Source organism: Octopus bimaculoides, chromosome 25 (assembly GCF_001194135.2).
Source record: "Octopus bimaculoides isolate UCB-OBI-ISO-001 chromosome 25, ASM119413v2, whole genome shotgun sequence".
Taxonomy (NCBI): domain Eukaryota; kingdom Metazoa; phylum Mollusca; class Cephalopoda; order Octopoda; family Octopodidae; genus Octopus; species Octopus bimaculoides.
In genome coordinates, this window is record NC_069005.1 from 10,586,457 (window position 1) to 10,596,885 (window position 10,429).

Consider the following 10,429-nt stretch of genomic DNA (forward strand, 5'->3'; position numbering starts at 1 on the left):
ATATATACACACATATATATATACATATATATATACACGTGCATATATATACATATACATACATTTTCATATGTATATATATATATATATATATATGTGTGTGTGTGAGTGAGTGTCTGTGTGTGTATATACATACATACATACATGCATACGTACATACATACATACATGCATACGTACATACATACATGCATATAAACACAAATCTCTGTTACATAAGAAAAGCGTGGAAGTCTCGAAACTCAATGAAATTAGCAAAATGAAGCGACAAATGAAGAAAGAAAGAAAGAAAGATAGAAAGAAATAGAGAAAAGCAAAAGATAGAGAGAGAGAGAGAGAGAGAGAGAGAGGAGAAAATAGAAGCAAAGGAATAAAAACAAAAAAGAAAAGATGGTTTAGAAGAAAAAAAAGCCATCAAGACAAAAGAAGTAAAACAATAAAATAAAACAAAACGATTGAAAGGTAAAAGAAAAACTTATTAAAGATGGTGACAAGTATTTTATCACAACTGAATGTTTAGTGTAGCGGAAAATAGCATTTTATGTGTGGGATGTTTTCTCTATAATGTTGATGTCGTTGCTGCTGCTTTCTCGTTTCATGTTATTTCGTCCGACCCAGTGAAGACCCATCTAGCTACCCGATGCTGGCCATGCCTTGTGAGCGCACAAATTGTTAGTTCAGACCAGTCTGGGTACGGAGCTAGTCTCTCGCAGCGTGAGCTGGAAATGCAGACGGTTAAACCGTCAGATTTAGGGGATTTCACTTTCCAGAAACACCTTTACCCTGTTAATCAGTAAATTCCAAGACCAAATCTTGACGGCTGCTGGATTGCTTCTTGAGGAACACAGCTCTGCATACCACTAACCAGTTTACCTGCTCTGCATACCATTAACAAGTTTACCTGCTCTGCATACCATTAACAAGTTTACCTGCTCTGCATACCATTAACCAATTTACCTGCTCTGCATACCATTAACCACTTTACCTGCTCTGCATAACAATAACCAGGTTACCTGCATTTTTTTACTTGTTTCATTCGTTAGATTGCGGCCATGCTGGGGCGTCGCTTTGACGAATTTTTAGTCGAGAGTATCGATCCTAGTACTTACTTATTAAAGCCTGGTAACTATTCTCTCCGTCTCTTTTGCCGAATCGCTAAGATACGAGGACATAAACACACCAAGTCCGGTTGTCAAGCAGTGGTGGAACACACAAACACACACATATATATATATATGTATATATACGTATATACTATGGGCTTCTTTCAGTTTCCGTTTACCAACAAATCCACTCACAAGACTTTGGTCGGCCCACGGCTATAGTAGAAAACACTTTCCTAAGGTGCCACACCGTGGGACTGAACTCAGAACCATGTGGTTGGTAAGCAAACTTCTTAACGCACAGTCGAGTCTGCGCCAGTGAATTCATGAAGAATATTCCAATGTTGCAAACCGTTCTAATGTCTTTAATCATCCACCTGTTATTAACACCAAGAAAAAAACATTGAGTACGCTAACATGCTGACATAAAAACGTTCAGAAATGCCAAGAGCACGAGGGTGTATACATCGAATATTACATGAACTCGGGCTAATTACAGCTTTTCGTAACACATATTTATAACAGTTTATATTTCATATTCAATGTTTGGATGCACAGATCTACTCTAGTCACTGCAGTTTCTACACGTTACAAGAATAATTTATTTCTAAGGTTGTTCACCTCCAGGCATTCAGTTTTCTTCTCATTTTTCAAATAATTTTCAGAGTTTCAAAAATGAAAGATACTGTACTCCGTTCAAATTAAGGAAATACGTTTTGATAGTTACTTAATTGCTTGTTCTTATGTATTAGGCTTTAATTAGATATATGTCATTTATCCAATTAGATAATAATAATAATGATAATAATAATAATAATAATGATAACGAAAAATATATACTGGTTCCAAGTTTTTGTATAAGACAAGTAATTTTCGGGGTGGGAGTGAGTCGATTAGAACGACCCTAGTGCTCCACCGAAACTCATATCCACCTAGAAAGGATGAAAGGCAAAAATCGACCTCGGCGGGATTTGAACACAGAACGTAAAGACAGACGGAATGCATCCAAGCATTTTGCCCGGTGTACTAAAGATTCTGCCGACTGGCTGCTTTAGTTTCAAATTTTGGCATAAGGCCAGAAATTTCCGGGGAGTGGTTAAGTGGATTACAATGACCCCATGCTAAATTGCTACTTATCTTAGCGACCTCGAAAGGATGAAAGGCAAAGTAGACCTCAGTATAATTTGAACCCTGATCGTAAAGACGGACGAAATGCCCGGCGCACTAAGATTCTGCCAGCTTGCGGTCTTTAATGCTAATATATATATTAACTGTGGACACCATCTACCTGCGTAGTATACTGCACTAGACAAGACAAGACTTTCAGAAATACTTTGAAAGCCAGTTTCATTTTCTAACATGAAAAATAACACTGGGGACAAGGTTTTTGCTGTCTGATGTTGGAGAGATGTTTCCTAGAAATTTTAGGGGGCTGATTTCGAAAATGAAATTCGCTTTGCACTATCACGTCAAGATTTTTCACAAACTCAAATGTCCATTTTTCGGCATTTCCGGCATTGTCCCCATTTCTAATAATAGATCTGGCTTCATCAAATGCAGACTTTTTAAAACAGTGAAATCAAAAAATCCAATTTGACGTGCAATTAAATATTTCGTGCAATATATTTCTCAAATAATAAAAAAAATACTGTTTGGTTTGTGTGGTTTTTCATTTCAGTTTTGCATCTAATGGTAAAATTGACATCTGTTGGCAAAACATGAATTCCTGTTTAACAAAACTCTTGCCTTGATAGAAACTTTTTGAGAACATTTCTGAACTCAGCACCACCAAATTAGGTAGGACTAAGCGTAAAAAGCAAGAGAACTGAAAAAAAAAAAAAAATTCAGTAAGTGTTCCTCAGTATTAAAATAATCCTTTCCACTATAGGCACAAGGCTTGAAATTCGGAGGGGGGGGGGGAAATAATCGATTACATCGACCCCAGTGTTCCTATGGTACTTAATTTATCGACCCCGACAGAACGAAAGGCAAAAGTCGACCAAAATTTGAACTCAGAATGTCAAGACGGACGAAACGCCGCTAAGCATTTCGCCCAGCTCGCTAACGACTCTGCCAACTCGCCGCCTTAGTGTTAATGAAATAATAAAAGCAACTGACCAGCTCTATTACTTACTGACGAACAATACATTTGTGTTTATTCAGAGAATAAGCTGTAGAAAAAGAGCTTCATGTGATAACTGATTGTAGTTTTGAAATCAGCCAATTTTAGTCTAAACCAAGTGAAAAAGCAAACTCAACAGAAATCATGTTCAAAATTGTTCCCCTGTGTAACGATTCAAAAATAAGTGCGGTAATGTTCAACAGAACGGCAAATCTATTTAGTAAGAGCACTGCAGTCCAACCTACACGACAACGGTTATTAAGTTTGCACGCGCGTGTGCGTGTATGTGTGTGTGTTTGTGCACACTTGAATGTGCGTGGTTTATTGATTAGGGCATTCAGTTCCCGATATTAAGGTCGTGAGTTCAATTCCCGGCAGCACGCTTTATCCTTGAGAAAGACACTTTATTTTTCACGTTGCTATAGTTCACATCTGCATTTCAAAACGCCAGCCTTTTCACTTGGTGTGTCATACTGAATCTCCCTGTGAACAACGTTAACAGTGCGCGTAACTGCGGAGTACTCAGACACTTGCACGTAAACTCCCTGAGCGGCCTGTTTCTTTAGTCGGGTCAACTGGAACCTTCTTTGGTGTGCCAGGGTGCCAGAGTGCCAATTATATATACATTCATACATACGAAAAATATTAACTGAAGGCCAACTTACTATGTCTAAGCGGAGTATAACGTTTCTAATATCTTGGGAGTGTCTCTATACCAATAATCAATACACATACCGGTTCGAATTTGCTTTATTATTATTATTCGCCGATTGGTAAAGGCCGTGAGCTGGCTGAATTGACTAGAGTCACACAAAACTAAATGTTTTACTTAAAAGCAAAAACGCATCGCCCAGTTCAGGGAATCGAAACCGCAATCTTACGATCATGAGTGCCACACTCTAACCTCTAACTCATGCGTCTCTATGATATATGTGTGTGTGTGTGTGTGTGTGTGTGTGTGTGTGTGTGTGTGCGTATGCTTGTATAGATAGATAGATAGACAGAGAGAGAGACACAGAGAGAGAGAGAGAGACAGAGATAAATAGATAGATAGATAGATAGATAGATAGACACAGAGAGAGACAGATAGATAGATAGATAGACAGACAGATAGATAGATAATCATATTTTTGCTTGTAACAGACGTCAATGACCGATTTTGCACTTTGTGATTTGTAGAAAAAGACAGAAACTTATATAACCTCAATTGAAGCTTATATAATGACTACATTGAATGTTTTAAATTGTCTGTCGTCCTTGTCAGCATACAGAACAATAATGAAACCTTTTAAAGCTTCTGTTTCAATAACTGTTGTGATATTACACACATAGGTATTGTATTGGTGCAAGCTATTTTACATGGCTTTCAATATCTCGGCGTTTAATTTTCTATGGAACAGCCGAATCTGAAGCTTATTTTCTGTTGTAGAAACATGTTTGCATAAACTTTAGACTGTCGTCAGTTGGAAGTTCTAATCTGATAGTGTGACAAACTTATCCCTGCACTTTGAATGTGGAGCTAAATGCTGGAGTTCTGATTCTTCTGCAACCCAGGGAAACCAAAGCCAGTGATTTTTATTGGAACGTATATTTTCCAGGAAACTGCTAGATGCATTTCAGAAGTTGAGAATTTTTTAGGAGAGGCACTTATAACTCTAGGTTATTGTAATTTTTAGGACATTATTCCTATACATTTAATAAATTCATATAACAATGCGCTGGCATTGGTTTCACTGAGTTGCAGAAGAATCAGAGCCCCAGGATTTAGCCCTATGTTCAACGTACACGAATAAGTTTGTCATAGCATCGGATTAAAAGTTCCAACCTATACGACAATAGAAAATGAATTTCAGAATCGGCTGCGCCGTAAAAATTAAATGCCGAGATATTGAAAGCTACGTAAAATCGCTTGCACCAATCAACTTTATTATTCTAGATTGAAGGAGACGGCTGTGCCAGCAATTTGAACACACCCTACTAAAAATTGCTTGTCACAGCTGACTAGTTAACAGAATGTATTCAGAATGCGAAGACAATTCGGAAGATAGCAATATAATGAAGTTTTGTAGTAATCTTGGGGTCGAAATGTGCAGAAACTTATAAAATACCCCAGATCGCTTACGAATTATCTTGTATGAGCCGCGCATCTGTTATTCGCTGTCACAAGAGGTTCAAAGACAACAGAGAGGAGATGAGAGATGATGAGAGGGACGGGGTAGAGAGGGACGGTAAAACATTAGAACTGGTCGACAAAATTTGCAATTTTCTGGAGGAAGTGTGTGTTCATAAAAACAATACGCACGCAGTTTGGAGTTGGTATGGCAACCGTCCTCCGAATTTATTTATGAAGAACGGAACATACACAAAATTTGTGCAAAGTTTGTTCGCAGGGTGCTCAGTGACAAACAGAAGGAAAGTTACGTTTCTGATAGCAGGAGAAGGGTTTAGCTCATTACCTCTAATCCAAGAGTATTCCAGCCACTGGTGAACGGAGACGAAAGCTGAATCTAATGATCCACAGACCAAGAGACATAGTGCCAAACAGAGGTACCCCTAATTCCCCCAGTGCCAAGTAGGCCGGATAAAGAAAGTCCACCGGAAAGTTCGTGATGGTCACCTTTTTTAATAGCTGGGGCATCATTTAAAGCCATTGGGTTCAACTTTGGCTAGGTGGAAAATAAAGAGTACTTTGAGGGAATTTGGGAAGAGATTACGTTGCAAAAGGCGTAAGCTCTTCTACTTAGGTAGCACCTGCACAAGGACAATGCACCAGTCCACATTTTCATTCTGGTAAATTCCCTCCTACTAAATAGAGATGGGCATCAAAACGATACCTCACCTTCCCTACTGTCCAGACCTTGCTCCCTTTGATTTTCAGTTGTCCCCCAATCTGAAGTAGAACCTCAGAAGTAGTTGTTTTGAAGACATTGAGAAGACGGAGTATGTGACAAGAGTCTTGGACTCCTTCACATCGGAGGACTCTTATAGAATCTTCACGAGGTGGCTGGAACACTACAGCAAATGCATTGAAGTCAGAGGATCCTACTTTTAAAGAAATTAGAGTTTTGTACGTCCTTAAACTTAATAATTGTCTTTCCTGAAAATGTCTCAAAATTTCTGGGATACACCTGCTATTTTCTGTATGAGCAACATCAAAGAACCTAAGAATATTTGCTGGAAGATGGTACAATTTGTCCAGTTTTAGCTTTAACTCAAAGAGATTTCGATTCAGCAGACTATCTGCATGTTTTGCCGTGTTATCTGTTAGCAAACATTGAAGAAAATATAACAAAACAGGGAAGATTATTTACACGATATTCAGTTACAGCATCATACGATCGTTTCGTTTATAAAACATGATGATCATCAGTTACATAACATAACTAATGATTAAATACTCTCACTAAACGTAAAGACGTTGTAACTCGCCTAGAGTCATGAATGTTAAGTAATGCGAATATAAGCGGCCAAATGGGGTATATCCGGAAGATCTCTGCAATAAAGTTATTCCACTCGGTGCGTACTGGGAAACTCTCCAAGTCGAACCACTACTTCCCCGCATTGAGAGATCACAACTGCGATACTACAGACGTGCGATTAGAATGCCACAGGAAAGAATCACAAACGGGTTTTACAAACTGATCCAGCCGGCAGGAAACTTAGAGCTAAACCAAAGCAAGATGATTGGATCGTATCCAAATTCTCAGTTCGTCTTGCTTGAGGATCCATCTGGAAAGTCTAATGATGATTACTTTTGATAGAACCCTATGGAGAAGATAGGACCCTGATAAAAAAAAACTTATGACGACTCTACCACTACGACTATCACGGGAATAGTGGGCGAAGAACATGAATGGTTGAATGGCCAGTCAAAGTGCACATGGCCGAAAGACAGGGTCATTATTTATATAGTTTATCTTTATCCTCTCTCTCTCTCACTCACTCTCTTTCTCACACTCTCTCAGAAATAGAGAGAGAGAGAGAGAGAGACTGAATTTGCCTCGCTGTAATTCTTCTCCTGTTCTATTGCCATTGTAGTATTTCATTCGTGGTCACTAATCGACCATTAGTAGGAACATTTACTACAATGCAAAATTTATACAAAGCAGAAACCAATACATTTTTCAGGAACAATAAAATGCTATTCTTTACAGATATATCCGAAGCATTTTTGTTATTCATTTTTTAGTCTTCTTCACTGTTATTTTGTAGATGCTAATGGATACTTTTCTAAGAGAGTAACGTAGCTTTTTTTATCGTGGTTTATCATTGTCATTATTATTATTATTATTATTATTATTATTATTATTATTATTATTATTATTATTATTAATGATAATAATTATAATAATGATAATAATAGCATTAGTAATAGTGTTCATACTGGGAGCATGTATTTGTTCTTGCTCGTAAGGTTAACCTTTTAATTTGTGTCTCCAAAAGTATTTGACTGTTTATTTTGTTATAAAACGTTTGTTAAAACCACCACCATTGCATAGGTTTCGTTCGGTTCGGTTTGGTTTCTTTCTGCCCCCCCTGGCGGCACAATTTCATAAACAAAATTGTCATATTATTCTGAAAACAAAAAGTTTATACACAGACATGGCGCGACGACAACCGTGCCTGAAAGACACGGAGGAAGAAGTAAGAGATAGTTTTGATAGTCAGTGGCAAGAGCCCTCTGCCTTCTACCCTCTGATGGAAGGGGAGGTAAAGGAGCTCTCATCAAGTTCAACGTAAAGTGAACCATAGGAACAGTAGCAACAACAGCAACAACAACACAATACAGAAATTTATGAAGCTGAATTTTTCACTAAATAAATGAGAAAATACGAAGCTGAATTATGAAGCTGAATTCTTCAGTAAATAAATGAGAAAATACCAATACCAAAGAAATCGGCTAACAGTGTCAACAATAAGACGAGGAGCAGAGCCATTACCTGTTCCACCACGACTGCAACAACAAAAATTATGATCAATAAGAGTAGCGTCGACAACTTAAACAGCGGCAATATCGCCATTGTTAATAACAGCGACAATTACAAAAATGGAGGCGCTTAGAAGAGACATAGCGACCGACGTGTTGGCAGCCAGGTTGGCTCTTGGTCAATTATTCAATGGCAAGCACGGAGTTTGAGCTATCAAAGCTAGGGTGCGTGCGCTGAGACACGAAGGGGTGGAAGCCGTTCGAGAATATAAAATACGTACCGCTTACGCTCTCTGGTCGACCAAATCGACTTAACCCCTCTCTATCCCCACCCCCAGCCCTTAATTGCTGTCTTGTACCAAAATATGAAATCATTATTAATAAAGACGGCGAGTTGACAGAATCGTTAAAAATCCAAGTAAAATGCTTAGCACCATTTCATTTGTTTTCACCTTCTGATTTCAAATGCTGCCGAGGTCGACTTCGCCGTTCATTCTTTCGAGATCGATAAAATAATTACCAGTTAAGCACCGACGTTGGTGTAATAGACTTCCCTGACTCCTAAAGATCAGCAGTTCCCGTGTCAAAATTTTAAAACATTATTATTATTATTATTATTATTATTATCTACTTCTTTCAGTTTTGCTTCCATATTTTGCCGAGTATCTTCCCAGTACCTAAGGCAAAGAAACTCACTCGGGTTCGGTCTTATTCCTGGCATGATTTAGGAAAATAGCAGGTTACTGCCTGTAACCTTGAGTATCCATTAGCTTCCAATAGTCTTTCAAGACCTTAAAAAACCTCCTGATTATCTTTGCTGTCCCTTAGGGGCAAACTTTCCGCAGAAGCTCTACAGCGCATTCTATTCCAATCTCCTCCAACCATTTGTTTATATCTTTACTTAGTTTCCAATGCACCAACTATTACAGGTACAACCTTTTTATTATTATTATTTTCTCTTTATCACAGGTTTTGTTGGAACTCCTGGAATCTTGAATGCGTAGCGGGTTTACTACCTCCAGCCTACGGTACCATGTTTTTCGCTCTTTTCAGCTAGCTCATGCTTTCGTGATTATTCTGGCCGTGCGTGGGGGGAAAAGCTTCTGGAACAGTTCTACTGGATACTCTATACTAATTTCCTTTATATTCCTTATCATCATCATCATCATCATCATCATCATCATCATCATCATCATCATTATTATTATTATTATTATTATTATTAGGGCGGCAAACTGGCAGAATCGTTAGTACGCCGGGCGAAATGCTTAACGGTATTTCGTCTGTCTTTACGTTCTGAGTTCAAATTCCGCCGAGATCGACTTTGCCTTTCATCCTTTCGGGGTCGATAAATTAAGTACCAGTTGCGTACTGGAGTCGTTCTAATCGACTGACTCCCTCCCCGCAAAATTTCGTGCCTTGTGCCTGGAGTAGAAAAGATTGTTATTATTATTATTATTATTATTATTATTATTATTATTATTATTATTATTATTATTATTGTTTATTGTCTTTGTACAGCTTCTAATGGTGGAGATGTACTACATCATCAGCTATTCACTACCAGTGAACTAAGGTAACACCTCTCATTTTTCGAGCACGTTCCGGAGTATTCGAACGGTTCTAAGCAGTAGTGTTTACTGCAAGTGTTTCACCCTTATTGCAACCCCTATTTATTCCATGTTCTTCTCGATATTTTTGCTCACTGTTCCCAGGGCTTCGACAATTATTGGTTCTACTGCTATCTTTTTCATCGATCACAACTGCTTTACTTCCCAAGCTAACCTGTCATATCTCTCGACTTGTCTTTCTTCCTTATCGCATACCCTGTTGTCAGCTGGGCATGCTATATCTATGATCCAGCATAGTTTGTTTTCTTTCTCAATTAAAACTCTATCAGGCTTCTTATTCTCTATCTCATGGTCGCACTGGATCATAGAATCCCATAGGATCTTTGCATTTCTATTTTCGACGATGCTTTCAGGTTTGTGGATGTACCAATTTTTTGCTCTGTCAAGTCCATACTTGAAAGTGTCCAATGGACAAGCCTGGCTAGATATATTGTCGTGGCGTCTCTTATATTCCGTCTGGGCTAGTGGCGTCCATTGGCTGATAATACACTATACCGTTTCGTCCACAGATTATGCACTTATCACTTAGTTATTATTATTACTAGAATGATGATGAAAATGATGATGAAGATGATGATGATAATGATGATGATGATGATGATGATGACGATGACGATGATGATGTTGTTGTTTCCTCTATATTTTT